We start from the raw sequence: 14,517 nt of genomic DNA, 5'->3' as shown, positions 1-14,517 counted from the left end.
ATGAGTCCACATTAATTTGATATGCAAGATTTTCTATATATATAAAAAAAAATTTTGATCCAATAGAACGTATCAAAAGTTTCTTATAATTTTTTAATTATATATTAACAATGGCACAAAAGATTTTAGCCTTTTAATAATCTTATTAATATGTAATTAATTAATCAATTAGTTATATATATGAGATAAAAAAAAAGTTTATATTTAATAAGAATATATTACTTACACATTTTAATTTAAAATGATAATTATTAATTTTTTATACTATAATATGTAAAATAAATATTTACCAACGAAAATTGGATTGAGTGAAAGTGACTCGACTCCCTTAACTGAGGTCTCAAATTCGAGTCAAATAAATTCGAGTCAAATAAATAAAAAAATCATGCTGAGAAAGAACTCCCATAGCTCAATTTTGGAATTACAGGGGTCATAGATAAAAAAATATATATTATTATTATTTTTTAATTTTTGATGAGATTATAATGCATTTATTATATGTGATTGAATTTGATAGAAAAATTGAAAATTGTATTTTTTTTTATTCAATAATGTGTAAGTATTTTGTAGATAAAAGAAAATATATTTTTTCATAAAATATTTTGTAATAAAAATAAAATAAAAGATATTTTTGTACTCTACCCAAAAATCATGGCTTCGCAGCACTGAATAATCAGTCAATTTTATGTAATATTAAATTTGATGTGCATGTTTTAGTTGTAATAATTTTTAAAACAGTTAAATAACCTTTTAAATGATTTTTTTAATTCAATAAAATTGCAATAAATATGTTAAAATTAGCTTAAATTACCAAAATTAACATATTTATTGCAATTTTACCAAAAAAAAAAATCTTACTGAATTAAGTCAGTTTAAGTTTCATTATGTCGTTTAAGATCAACTTTAAGTAAGAAATAAGCATATAAATTCAACAATTATTGATAACCTTTAATATTATATGAAATAAAGTGAAAAAGAAAAAAAAATCATGAGAAGTTGTAAGGTAAGCTCCGTTAACCATACATAGACAAACAGGGATTGTCAAAACTCAAAAGTAAGGAAAATTGGGGAAATTATTTTTTTAAAAGAAATTAGGTCATCTTCAATTCCATTTTTCTAATAATAATCACTATAAAAAAAATTACAATTACAATTTAACGATGAAATTTAGTAACGATCGATTATTACAAGCTAAATAATTACGAAAACAACAAATTAAAAATGTAGAGTTTAATGAAAAGTTGGTGGCGGAATATTTACTTTTAAAAATAAATCGTTGCCAATACCAAATCAGGCTCCATAAAGTAGCGTTCATTTAACGACGATTTTTACGTCGTTAATATTTTCAATAATTATTATGACAATTGTTTTCAGTAAATTATTATAAATTAAAATGAATTAATCAGGATTTATTCAAACGCAGCCTTAATAACCTTTTTTCAGGCTTAGATGCAGTAGCGTAGAAGGTCAACCCAAGTCTTTAGGAAATTAACGTAATACATTGTCATGTGGAACACAAATAAGACTACCCTTAATCACAATTAACTCATTTTATTAGTTAGAAAGCCATATTGTTCTATTTAAGCCAATTCGCATTTGCAAATTCAAAGGTCCTTTCTCAATGATATCACTATATAATGAGAGTCCAACCTAGAGAGTCTACCAAAGACAATCCCACAGAATTTCACATGAACTGCCAACACTACTACATTGTTTTCATCTATGGGACTCATACTCCAGAAAACCAGGAGGACAATTGCATGTCTAAAAGGTTTTGCCTTTTTACCAATGAAGTTCATCAAGTTTTACCATCTCTAAAGACCTGACCTGAGTCACCCAGATGAAATAAACAGCGATAACAAATTGTTGATTCCATGAATAACAATGAAGGAAAGAACTGGTGCCAAATTAAATAAATCGACATGTGTTACGTAAAGAAAATCAATGCTTGTTTGTCAAGTCGAGCAACTAATGCAATCTCAAAACATAACTGGTTCAGGAAGCACATCATTGAGAGGCTCCTGCATAATCAAGGTATAACGTCAAGGTCATGATATAAAATTCATAACAGCACGCAATAATAGAAACCAAAATTCATAATGTAAAATTTTCATCAGAATAGACAGATCAGTTGATGGTATGGGCTATAAAAAAAAAAATTATCACAGGCTCATAAAATTCTCATGAAAAGGGTCTTACAAAAGAAATTTTTTCCTCCTCATCTGAACACTCAAGACAAAGAGCATCTTGGAGCCTTAATCCATCTTATTTCAAAAGTGGATAGTTTTGTCTTCCTTTGAAAAAATAAATTGTTTGGGACAGTAACTAATGTCACAAATCATTTGCTAAATATCCATACTAATCAAGAAGATCAGGCAGTTGCATCCTTCAGATAGGCAATGAGATCTGCACGCTCCTGTGGCTTCTTCAATCCAGGGAAGACCATCTTAGTTCCAGGAATGTACTGCACAAAACAAAATTCAAAGGAATCAATTAGAAAATGATTAAATAAGTAGATTCCAAAGGACGACAGCTTAGAATAGTCAAGTCAGCAATATCATATCTTAACAATGTGTATTTGTGCACAACAGAAAAATAAATCAAGGGCTCCAGGCACTTTAACAAATTGCCACAAAGCACAGCAGAACCATGCCATATTTTATTTCAACCATGCTTCATTCTCAAATGCCCAACTAGGTTTATATCAAAAGGCGGTTGCAACAAGTTGAAACCATTTGAATAACTTGTTGGTCCAAAACAAAAGATAAAGACGGAAACTTTAGTATAATGTCTTTATTGTTACGTTTTCACTTGCTCCTTAGTCACCATTTCTGCAACAAATATTCTCTTTATCCTAAGGGTTTACAGCTTGCCTCTCACTTTGGCGAAAGTTGAAATCAATGCGAAAACATTGCTCAAGTTTCGTCAAAGTGAAACTTAATTTTCTAATAACTATGAAACATTGTATAAGGATCAAGTACATCTTGCTCGATCAACATACTCTATGTTATGAGACTAGCTACAGTCTCATAACCGTGATAACTGTATTATGTGAAAATTAAGTGCATCTTGCTCTGTCAATACACTCTGCGTCATGAGACTAGCTACGGTCTCATAACAGTGATAACTGTGTCATGTGAAAATCGAATGCATCTTGCTCTGTCGATACACTCTACGTTATGAGACTAGCTATGGTCTCATGACAATGGCAACTATGTGATTTGAAATGTTATGAATTCATATTTAGGACCGCGGCCCTAAACTACCTACGATCCCCTCGCTATCCCGAGGAAAATCAGACCCACTCGTAGTTCGACACTTGAAACGGTGGTGATGCATGTTCTTCCATGCTTTACACACCTACAGGTAACATGTTGAAGCGTATTCTTCTACGCCTTACACAACTATGCCATATGCCCTAAACAACATCTAAGGACTTACCAAAAAATATCTGTCATGAAATGTTATGGGTTCGTATTTAGGACCGCAGTCCTAAACTATCTACGATCCCCTCACTATCCCGAAAGAATCAGACACTTCATAGTTCGACACTTGAAACTGTGGTGATGCATGTTCTTCTATGCCTTACACATCTACAGTTGACATGTTGATGCATGTTCTATGCCTTACACAACTATGTCATGCGCCTAAACAACGCTCGAGGACTTACAAAAATATCTCTTTCATGATTTGAAAAAATTGAGATGACTGGGTCTTAAAACTCTTTTTGTGATTTTTGTGCTTCTTGTATGCTGCTTCCTATCATGGGCATGCTGATTTTGCTAGAGATTCGAAAAAAAACTTAGTCCTCTAGGGACCTCTTTTTGCAAAAACTTTTTTATAACCTCAAAATTTTTTAGAAGAACTGTTCACCAAAAAAGACTTCCTTAAGGTCACAATACAATTTCCCTCTGATTTTTCTTTTTCTTCTCTCCCCCCCATGGTTTCTGCCTTGACTCATTTCTTTTCCATGAACTCCATTCTCTATGTCCTAACTTTTGCCTGAAATGCCCTTTTGGGTTTTCATCTCAAATGGCTTGTTCTAACTTTTGCCTGCTGCCCTTTGAGTTTTCCACCTAGCAAGCTCCCTTTTTTTTTTCTCTTTTTTTTTTGAAATTGGACAATTGCCAGGGCATTCATATCAAGCACCTATTCTATCATGCTCATAAGACATAGATTAAATAAAAACAATACTGTTCAATTACCTAATCATTTGATGTATCTCTTAAGATACAAACATTCACAATCATAATTAAATAAAATCTATTTCTAGTTAATGCAATAAAAACTTTTTTATTTATTCAAGTATACTATTACTCCCTCTTACATTTAGTTTTGCTAAATTTTCAATCTTTCAAAGTTAGAAATAAGCTTTATAACCTACTGAATGGCCTTTTCAGGTTTTCCATCCAGATCTTCTCTCATCTCTCCTTTTGCCTAGACCACCTTTTGCAGGTTTTCAATCTAGCATTTTTTTCTCTTTTTTTTTTTTTTTTTGATCCTTACTTTTGCCTAGACCGCCTTTTGTAGGTTTTCAGCCTAGCGGGCCTGTCTCACACAAAGTACCATTTGAGTCTGTCTAAATTGACTGGTTCTTGAAATTCATTCCCATCCAGGTTTGATATTCTTACAGTAGCAAGATCTTTTTGACTATGTATGGACCATCCTAGCTTGGGTTAAACTTTCCTCTTAAATCAAAAGGGACGAACCGAGCTTGTTTCAAAATCATGTCTCTCTCTTTGATCTTTCTTGATTTCACCTTCTTATTAAAGGCCCTAGTTATCTTCCTCTGATAAGCCTGCATATGATACAAGGCTCACATTTTCTTTTCATCAATCAAAGCTAGTTCTTCATATCTCTTCTAGGCCCACTCATTTTCTAGGATCTTAGCTTCTAGCATCACTCTTAACGATTTGACCTCTTGCTTAATCGATAGTACTACTTTAGTCCCATACACTAAAGAGAATGGGGTTGCCCTCGTGGATGTCCTTGTAGTACTACAATAACCTTAAAGAACATAAAGAAGTTTTTCAGGCCAATCCTTATATATTTCAAACATTTTTTTTCCAACTAGAATATTTCCATTCATAAGGAGACCACACATTCTTGCATGTACTTCTTTCATTATTTGCTCAGCCTATTTTTCTATCATACATAAGAGTTTGTAGAATTGCCCCCCAGCTACAGTAAGTTGAGTGGCTAATCTATGAATTGTTGCTCTATCTATTTTGTTTGGTTATTGTGAGTATTCTCTCACTTTCAAAGACCTCCTTATGTCTTCATATCATTTTCCTTCTCCTCTAGGTCCACATGTGCTATTACTAATCCTTCATAGCACGAAATTTTACTCCTCATTAGTATAACTAGCTAAGTTAACTTTTAATCACTCTTTTCCTATGGGGATACCAGTGTGGCTTGGTAATCGACCATCTGATTTTAAGCTCGAGGCATGTGCTTCTTGATACTTTGTTAACAAGACTATAAATTTATCCCTTCCTTCTTGGATTAAATCTTCAGCTAACTTAATGTCTTTAGGATTATTTGGTGTACCCAAATTAATAGGGATCGATTTTGATGCATTAATAGAAACTGATTATGAATGCCATGCATATGCCTATTAAAATAAACATCAAATAAGTAAGCAAAAGGACTAGTCATATTAGTAATTTTTGCCTCGAAATCTTCATCACGTGCATCAGAAATGGAAACATCAGTATCACTACTGTGAGCATTACAAAAGACAAACTCAATGGTGCTGATTTTCTGCTCTAATTCTTTCACATGTGATAACTCCTAATCATATGTCAAGGTAATTGCCCCCTCTTTTATGAACTTAGAGGCTTTGGTTTTTCTTCCTTTTCATGGCTCATAGCCCAAACCATGACTCGTGATCTGCCCCTTCATCTCAAGAAAAGTCACCAGACCGTTTATACTTTCTCCTAGGCCTGTGCTAAGAAAAAACTTCATCCCTTTCTTCATAGTAGCCACTTTTAGATCAATCTAGTTTTTGTAGACCCCAATAACTTGAAAATCAGACACTAGTAGAACTGAACCATCTAGTTTTAATGCAACTACCTCCTCATCAAAATTGGTCAAAACATTTAAAGGACCCTCATCATAGCTAAAATTATGACAAATGTTAACATCCATTATAGACTAAGGTTCATTGGGCTTTTGTATGGGTTAGATAGGTTCATTGGGCTTTTGGATGGGTTGGATAAAGTCAATAATTCTGTTAGGGTTATTTGGGGTGATGGAGATCATATAAAGACCTAGTGTAGGTGAAAATTTTGGTTATGCATAGGGCTAGTGTGGGTTTTTTTTTTTTGGTTGATTTTTTGAGTCAATTATCCTTTTGGCATCAATTAGGTCTTAGATATTATGCTTAAGTTGAAAGCATTAGTCGATGTCATGACTGTGGGCATTGGTAGAACCGGTAACATTGGTTGATATCATAGTTAGGTGGGAGTGGATTTGGTAGTGGTCTGGGTGCTAAGAGCTATAGGAGGTCTTGAGCTTTGAGACACTCCAAAACTTCGGATAAGGGTTGGCTGAATTGAAAAAATCTCCTTTGGGTGTGAGACACAATTTGAACCTCAATAACTTTAATGCCACTTAATTGGCCTACCTTGGGACCTCTTTCTAAAGTCGATCACAATTTTCTCTTATAGCTCAAACATCTTGGCATTCAATATTTCATCAAGCACGGCCATAATTTCTTCCATCCTAAGTAGTGCAAGTGAGATCCTTGCTAGTCTCTTCCCTTCCCTAACCCAAGTGACCTGATTGGAAGTCTCTTTGGTGTGTTTTGAGGCTATGTTTGCTCAAAAAAAAAAAGGATTTAAGGGTTAACCTAAGTATGCTATCTACATGAATGCCATGCATGAATGGACCAATTTTTTCTTTATTTTTTTTTCTTTTTTTTACCTTTACTTTTACAAAACCAAAACTAAACCATACCAATAGAACCAAAACTGCACTATATAAATCGAACTAAAATCGCCCAAAGACTCAATCAAAATCAAAAAAAAATCTCCAAAATCAATCTTCGCCTCATACCTTTAACTCTCATGCGCAGGGTAAGAAAAAATTCTATCCTAGGCTACAGTACACTGGACACACCAACAGGGGGTGGTCCAGGACGGTCCTTCCCTCACAAACAAAGTATTTATATCCTTAAAGTGTAACCATAAGTAAGCATCCTCTGCTTAACACGGTTTTGAAATGGACTTGAGCATATACACACATTGGGTTTATGCATAGGCCTAAGTTCATCTCAACTACCACTAGAACTTATGGTTTGAACAATAAGGTTATAAATCCAGCACAATAAAAATCTATGGGGTACCTAGGGCTGAAATCTATGGCTCATGGGCTTCATCGGGCAGGAAAAGGATCACCCATACGAGAGCTTGTCCATTAAGCACAACGGCAGGAGTCGTGGCTCTTTATATACTCAAAGGTACTGCATGGGGTGATAGCATGCACCAATTCGTCATAGCTCGAGTAGAACCATGGTCTCCCAGGCTAGTACTAACGGGGCTAAAAGGGTAAGAGTGATCTGTGTGATAGTATAGTGTAATGCAAGAAGTTTAACAGAGGAATAATATTAGACTAATAGAAACATGTTGGAGTAACTATTCATTTAATCCTCAAATTGTAGGAGCGTGGGTGTGAGGCGAAATATCATCTACTAGAATTATATAAAATGCATTAGGTAATGCCCAGGAAAGATGATGCAGTCATAATGGTCTCACTTAAGTACCACCTCCTTAGACAAAGATTTCCTAGACATGCACTTCATATAATCCTAATAGAATCAAACCACTAGTAAGTACCGCTTCCCATAACACTACCACTAGATTAAGGATTTATGCCACGAAGGCATAGATAGACAGGAGTCGCCACCAGGGTAATAACCAGGACATATTCAATATTTCTTCCGAGGGTCATGAATGGCAACTTACTCCTTGCAGAGTTTCCACAACCATCATTACCATAACCCAATGCCTAGGTTCAGGATAGTGGGTACGTAAGGGGAAGGTGTTAGACACCCCTTACGCCTGGTCTAACCTCGTTAATTCGAGTGTCAGTCTTCTACTAATGTTTCTAAAAGTCTTGTTTATTATTCATTTATTAAACTTCATCCTAAAAAATGCAATTCTAATCCCACACACGCAAGTAATTCACAAAAAGGTTGTTGTTTACAAACAATTTTCATACACAAGTAATTACTATCTATGGGATTGCTAATTATTTAAATGATATTTAACAAACGACTAAAATTAATTTATTATTGAGAATTTAATTTACAAACAAATTCAATTTCAAATAACCCTACATTTCTATTTAACCTAATTAATTAATTTTCACCAAGTTACCCTAAGGATAATTCAACGAAGTTAATTATGTACATGTATAATTTATTCTAATATCACATAAAGCCCAAACAATCACAACCTAATAAAGATTTCTAACATACAAATTTATTTTACAATTACCAAGTATTAAATTAAATTTATTTTACATGCAAATATTAATTTAATTTACAAACAAGATTAATTTTAATTTACAAAGTATTTATTTAAATTAATAATATGCAAAAGTCGATTAAATTAAAAACAAAGTTAATTTTAATTTACCAAATAAAAATTCTATTATTACTATAATTTAAAGCCAATGGTTATTCAAGGAGTTTAGGACTACTTATCTGTTGGTAAATACAATTGTCATTGGAGCAAGCTACCCTTAAAAAAGGGTCTTCTCTTCTAGCATGACAATGATATCATTGGCTTACTCCGCTTAGCCCCACATAAGCTCCACGCAAATGCCCTTTTTGGTACTTACCTTAGGGCTACTTACCAATTTTGTTTGTAATAAAAAATAAAGAAATAAATAAAATAAGAAAATATTAATAACAATTTACATTGGATTCTAACTCTAGTCTCCTAAAGGGTTAAGATTCCTAATTAGTTACAACTACCTAAGGGTCCACATCTTCTAACATATTCCAAACACTTCATAATACTTCTTGAATTAAAAAAGCACAGAAAAATAGATCAAATATCAATTGGAACCCAAGAAAATACAAGAACATGCATAAATATACAATTTTCAAATTCTGACAGATTGACAGTAGCAAGAAATTTGATTTTTGAAAAATAGTTAAACAAGCCTAAAAATCATGAAAAAATTACAGAAGATAGCCAAAACATCATACAACATCATAAAATTTATAAACCAAATAAAACCCTAGCCGAATGGTCTACAGAAATCGTAACTTTTTCTAGTGATAGAATCGTACTACTTTTTTGTAAAATTCATAATTCACCAACCATAACAAATATGAATGCGAAACTAATTGAAAAAGATTCATAAGATTCCAAACTTAATTTTAGACACCAGATTTACACAAAAATATTAAGAAACAAGGGAGATATGGGCTCCACAAGTCGGGTATCCTGCAAATCAGATTTTACAGAAACCCTAATTTCAAGCAGCCATAACTTACAAAATATTAAAGCTTTTTTAGTGATTCTTGAGTCTACAATTAATAGAATTTCGTGTAGAATATGAATATAAGTTTTACAAATTTTTTACAGATTCAGAAAATAACGAAAAATAATAAAAATACGAGAGACAGGAAACTGAATATGTGCAGAGTTGTGTATTCCCTCAAAATAACAATGATTACATGATCTATATAAATATATAAAATAAATTAAAAACAAAGAATATAGAATTAAACATTTCATGGCATAGATCTTGAAAAGAAAATAAAAGAACTAACCTTTAAGAAATATCGCTAGGAAGAAAGAAGAACTAAAAGAATTTTGGCTATTCCTCTCTTTAATTTTTTTTCCTTTTTTTTATTTTTTTTGTCTCCTCCTCCACATTTTTTTTTTAGTGGGGTATTTATAGGGTTTTGAGAGAGAGGTGTGATGGGGTTTGGAGTCCTAGGGTGATAAAATTCAGATAACTTAAACAACTAGGATTGCAGAATTTAGGTGAGACTGAGATATCGATGAAGTGTTTCAACCAATGAGAAGAGAGGGGAAGGGGAAGACACCAGTAGGGAGTGAGTAAGAGGTGTGGTAGGGTTTGAAGTCCTAGTATAATAAGATATATTATTGTAACATATATGTTAATATCAGAGAATTATCCCTAACATAAAATAGCTTATAATTAGAGAATTTTGTCCAAACCACCAAACAGGAAATTCAAAAAAACCTCAAGATGACACCCAAAACCTTCTAATTTAATATTCAACATAAAAAAAAATGTTTTACGCCAACTCTTGAAAGTAATAAGAAAAACAAAGTATATCCGCATTATACAAATAGTAGTGAGACAAGCAAGTAAAATCCTAATGAAACAATTATCAGTACAAAAAAATTTATTAATCATAATGCAAAATTTCAACTAGAGAGGAACACTATGCACAATGTGACTACCTTAAAGAGTGGAAGGAAAATCCAATCTCTCCCCCAACATTGGTCTAGTCAAATTCTCAATAACCAATTACCTATACTGTAACTTGATAAATTCCACCTAGCTAAAGAGCTAGACTATGAAACCAACAATTTATCTAGTATATCATTTATGCTAAAGCCAACAATTTCTACATACCAGAACAAGGTAATTGTATAAAATTTGTATAGCCCTCCATATATCAAAGATCGTATCTTGTTACCTTATAATTCATAACTAGGTATAAAAAAAAATAAAAAGAATTAGAAAAAAACTCCAATGACATAGGCAAACTTGTTACCTTATAATTCATAACTAGGTATAAAAAAAAATAAAATAAAAAAAAAGAATTAGAAAAAAACTCCAATGACATAGGCAAATCTCTAATTTTGTCAATACATCTCCATGCTATATTTTTAACAGTCTAGAAACCAAACATAATAGGACAATGTAACAATCAAATTCTGAATAAGGAAAAATCAGCTGCACTTCCCAAGGTTTAACAACTCAAATCAATTCATATCACACATAATCCTTCATGAAATTAGCTCATCACAAAAAAAATAACCCATAAGCACCAAATTTTACTTGAGCTATATGAATCGAAGCTGAAATTTCTGTATCTCTGCTCATGAAATCAGTTTACCCTTCATATTTTTGCCAAATCAAAACCCCAATAAGGTAATTGCGTAATTTGAGGCAACGATGGAAGGGTTGGTGGGCAGTAATGGCATTTGAACTTATGAGGACAGCAATAACAGTTCCTTCTCCCTCTGATTTGCGTATTTCTACATTGAAAACTCAATAAGGAAATTTGATTAGAGCTAAAAAGTGCAAGAGTTCTGATTTTATGCTGAAGAAAGTCAAAAATTGGTTAGAAAATATGGATTTGGGTGGGTTTACTACTGCTGCCTCTTCTGTTTTGCTCCTCTGTTTTTCTTTTTCCCCGCCAATTCTCTTCTTTTCCCTGTTTCTTTCTTTTCTCCCTGCTGGAAACTAGAAAAATCCAGTACATGTACTGGAAATGAGTGGTAATAAAATTACCACATGTTAAAAAAAAATTACAACTTGATCCCTAACTTTCAAAAATTAGGTTTTGACCCTAAAACATTTAAAATGTCATTAAAGTTCACAAGTAAATTATGCTTTTCACCCAAACACTTTTCAATATTCCCCTTTCCTTTTTTTTCTTTTCAAATCAAAATATTTCTAAAAAAAATTTCTAATTGAAATATATGAATATCCTTTTATATTCTGAAAAGCCAAATAAACTTAACCATGTATATTTTATATAAAATAATTATTAAATTTTTATTAATTTACCAAACAATATCAGCTCAAAGTAATATAATAATTCATAAAAAGGAAAAAGATCACATTTATAAATATAAATAATTTATTTAATTTAATTCCTTTAATATTTATTCCTAATTTTCTATTAAACTTTCTTCCAATTTTTTTTTTATAATCTCACTCTTCAATTTCTAATATATCCATAATTATTATTATTATTATTTTATTTTTATTGTATTTTAAAAAATTAGGGTGTTACAGGTTGATTCCATTAAAATCCTTAAATTAAATTGTCACGACCCAACCTATGGGCCGGACCGGCACTAGGACCTGGGCCAGCTTAAAGCCCCCGAGGCCCGTAGTAAGCCTAACTGTTCATTAACCCAACTCTAAGGCCCATTTGGGCCCAATATCAAGAAAACAAACGGACAGAGTCCGGCCATAAAATGGACTTTCCAACGGGGAGTTTTTGACTCACCCGACCTGTAAACACAATATATAGTCATTTGGGGAGCTCAGCTCACCCTCCACATACTCATTAACATAAAATAAATGGGAGCTCAGCTCCCTCATCCAATCCATCAAACATGCATAGCATATTTAGTTTAAGGTGTCCAACATGATAACAATATTACGCATCATAATCAAATAATTTCTCGCTAACACATGCGGAAATTCTAGGAGTAATTAAAATTACACAAATATTGATAAACAACTGCGAGGTAGAAAAGCAGTTAACCTGCAACAAAATATCCTCCCGTGGGCTCGTAAAAATTTTTGAACAGAGTGAGCGCTCGACTCAGAGAGTAAAATATCAATCTTAACTATAATCTCTATAACTATCTCAAACTAATGCAACTCAGAGAGTGAAATGCAACATTTACATCATATTCACATCATAGCATCAAAAAGGTAATTTGGAGCACTCACACACCTCGTAACATCATTCATAGTATATGGGAGCCGATCCTATACAAATCTCTTAAATCCAACTGTGCCAAGAACTCACTGACTTCCACTTAAATACCAAATCGGGTCCCAAATAAGAACTCAAGCCGTGTCTACCCCGAAGGACCGGTCCCATAAGAACTCAAGCCGTGTCTACCCGCCCCATCCATAGTCCACACCACATCACACGCACGCCAACGCACGCACCGCTCCAAATTACCACAACAACACTCATGGCACATTAACAGCTTATCAATGCAACATAATTCGTGCCTAGAGTTTAACTACATAAATATATGCATATAAGTGATGCATGGGCATGCGAACATATAATAATATCGAAATTACAGCTTAAAATTAATATTTTACTCACAAACTTGACGACAAATTACCGTGGCCGGGCGGAGGAAGAAGGTCCCGGCCACCGACAATTACATTACATATATTTAATAAATTTGACTCAATACAACAAAGAAAAAGATCAAGTACGCCCTAAGTCGTTTAAAATCCTAAGAGTCTCCCTATACCTAGGACCTACCCAACCCGCAAAAGGGCTAAAAACGCACTTCTATATTCACAATCCATATATCAACAGCTCAATCATATCACTCACCCTCCCGCCCATCAAATCAATCATCCATCACAACACGCAAAATTTCAATTTAGTCCTTATTATTGATCATTTTTGCAAAACCCAAACAAGCTCTAAAAATTATAAAACTTTGCCCCACGGCCTTAGCAATATTACTAAGTTATTGCAAAAGAATCGTAATTTTCTAAGCTACCACGAATATTTTATGGATTTTTAATCCTATTTAAGCACTAGAAAATTACGAAAAACAAGGTTCGCTTACCTTTGCCGATTCCGACTTCGAACGCGCCGATGCCCGACAATCGTGGGGTAGCTAAAACCTCGATCCAATTCTCGAGACTTTTCCAGAGCTAGTCCGTTCGCCGGAATTCACGATCCTGACAATCACAAATTTTCGCGAATTGAGGATACCTACACGAAGCCCCATAATAATATATAAAAATCGTGGGTGTTACATTCTTCCTCTTACGTAAAAATTCGCCCTCGAATTTTACACAAGGCGTAATAAAGTACATGATTACACATTGAACAGATATGGTACTTGCTACGCATATCCCGCTCGACTCCCTGTGCACTCTTTCACCGATCGCTCCTCCACAAAACCTTAACCATAGGGACTGCTTTGATTTTAGCTGCCTCACTTGGTAGTCCACTATGGCTACAAAGTTGCTCCTCAAATGTCAAGTTCTCCTTTAGTTCTATTACATCCGATCAGTAGTACATGAGAAGGATCGGAATGTATTTCCGAGCATGGAGATGTGAAACATGGGATGAACGTGAGAAAGGTTGGGTGGTAGCTCCAACCCGTAGGCAACTGCTCCAACTCTATCAGTAACCACAAAAGGTCCAATATACCGAGCTGCCAACTTGCACTTCTTTCCAAATCTCACGACTCCTTCATTGGAGAAACCTTCAGAATACATAGTCGCCATCGCAAACTCCACATCCTCCGTCTGGGTCCGCATAACTCTTCTCGCCATCGAAGTCAGCCGCTGCTCTCGATTAAAGGAACTATCTCTGAAGTGTTCTGCACTAGATCTACATCATGCACCTTCGCTTCCCCCATTTCCGTCCAACACAGAGGAGACCTACACTTTCTTCCATATAGTGCCTCATAGGGTGGCATCCCTATGCTGGAGTGATAACTGTTGTTGTAGGCAAACTCCACCAAAGCTAGCTGCTCATCCCATTGACCTCCAAAATCCAAAACACTC

The 14,517-nt window shown here is 33.9% G+C and overlaps 1 long non-coding RNA gene across 1 annotated transcript; it reads right to left on the bottom strand.

Moving 5' to 3' along the window:
• Nucleotides 1-1,595: 1,595 nt before the first annotated feature.
• On the bottom strand, nucleotides 1,596-2,654 carry LOC131172654 (uncharacterized). Its single transcript, XR_009143220.1, has 2 exons — nucleotides 2,360-2,654; nucleotides 1,596-2,021 (listed from the first exon to the last, which is right to left on the bottom strand). It is a non-coding gene; the product is annotated as an uncharacterized LOC131172654 (long non-coding RNA).
• Between the last annotated feature and the right edge of the window lie 11,863 nt (nucleotides 2,655-14,517).

This window comes from Hevea brasiliensis, chromosome 14, assembly GCF_030052815.1.
Source record: "Hevea brasiliensis isolate MT/VB/25A 57/8 chromosome 14, ASM3005281v1, whole genome shotgun sequence".
Classification (NCBI taxonomy): Eukaryota; Viridiplantae; Streptophyta; class Magnoliopsida; order Malpighiales; family Euphorbiaceae; genus Hevea; species Hevea brasiliensis.
The sequence above is the reverse complement of the archived record's forward strand: the minus strand, read 5'-3'. Positions and strand labels throughout refer to the sequence as shown.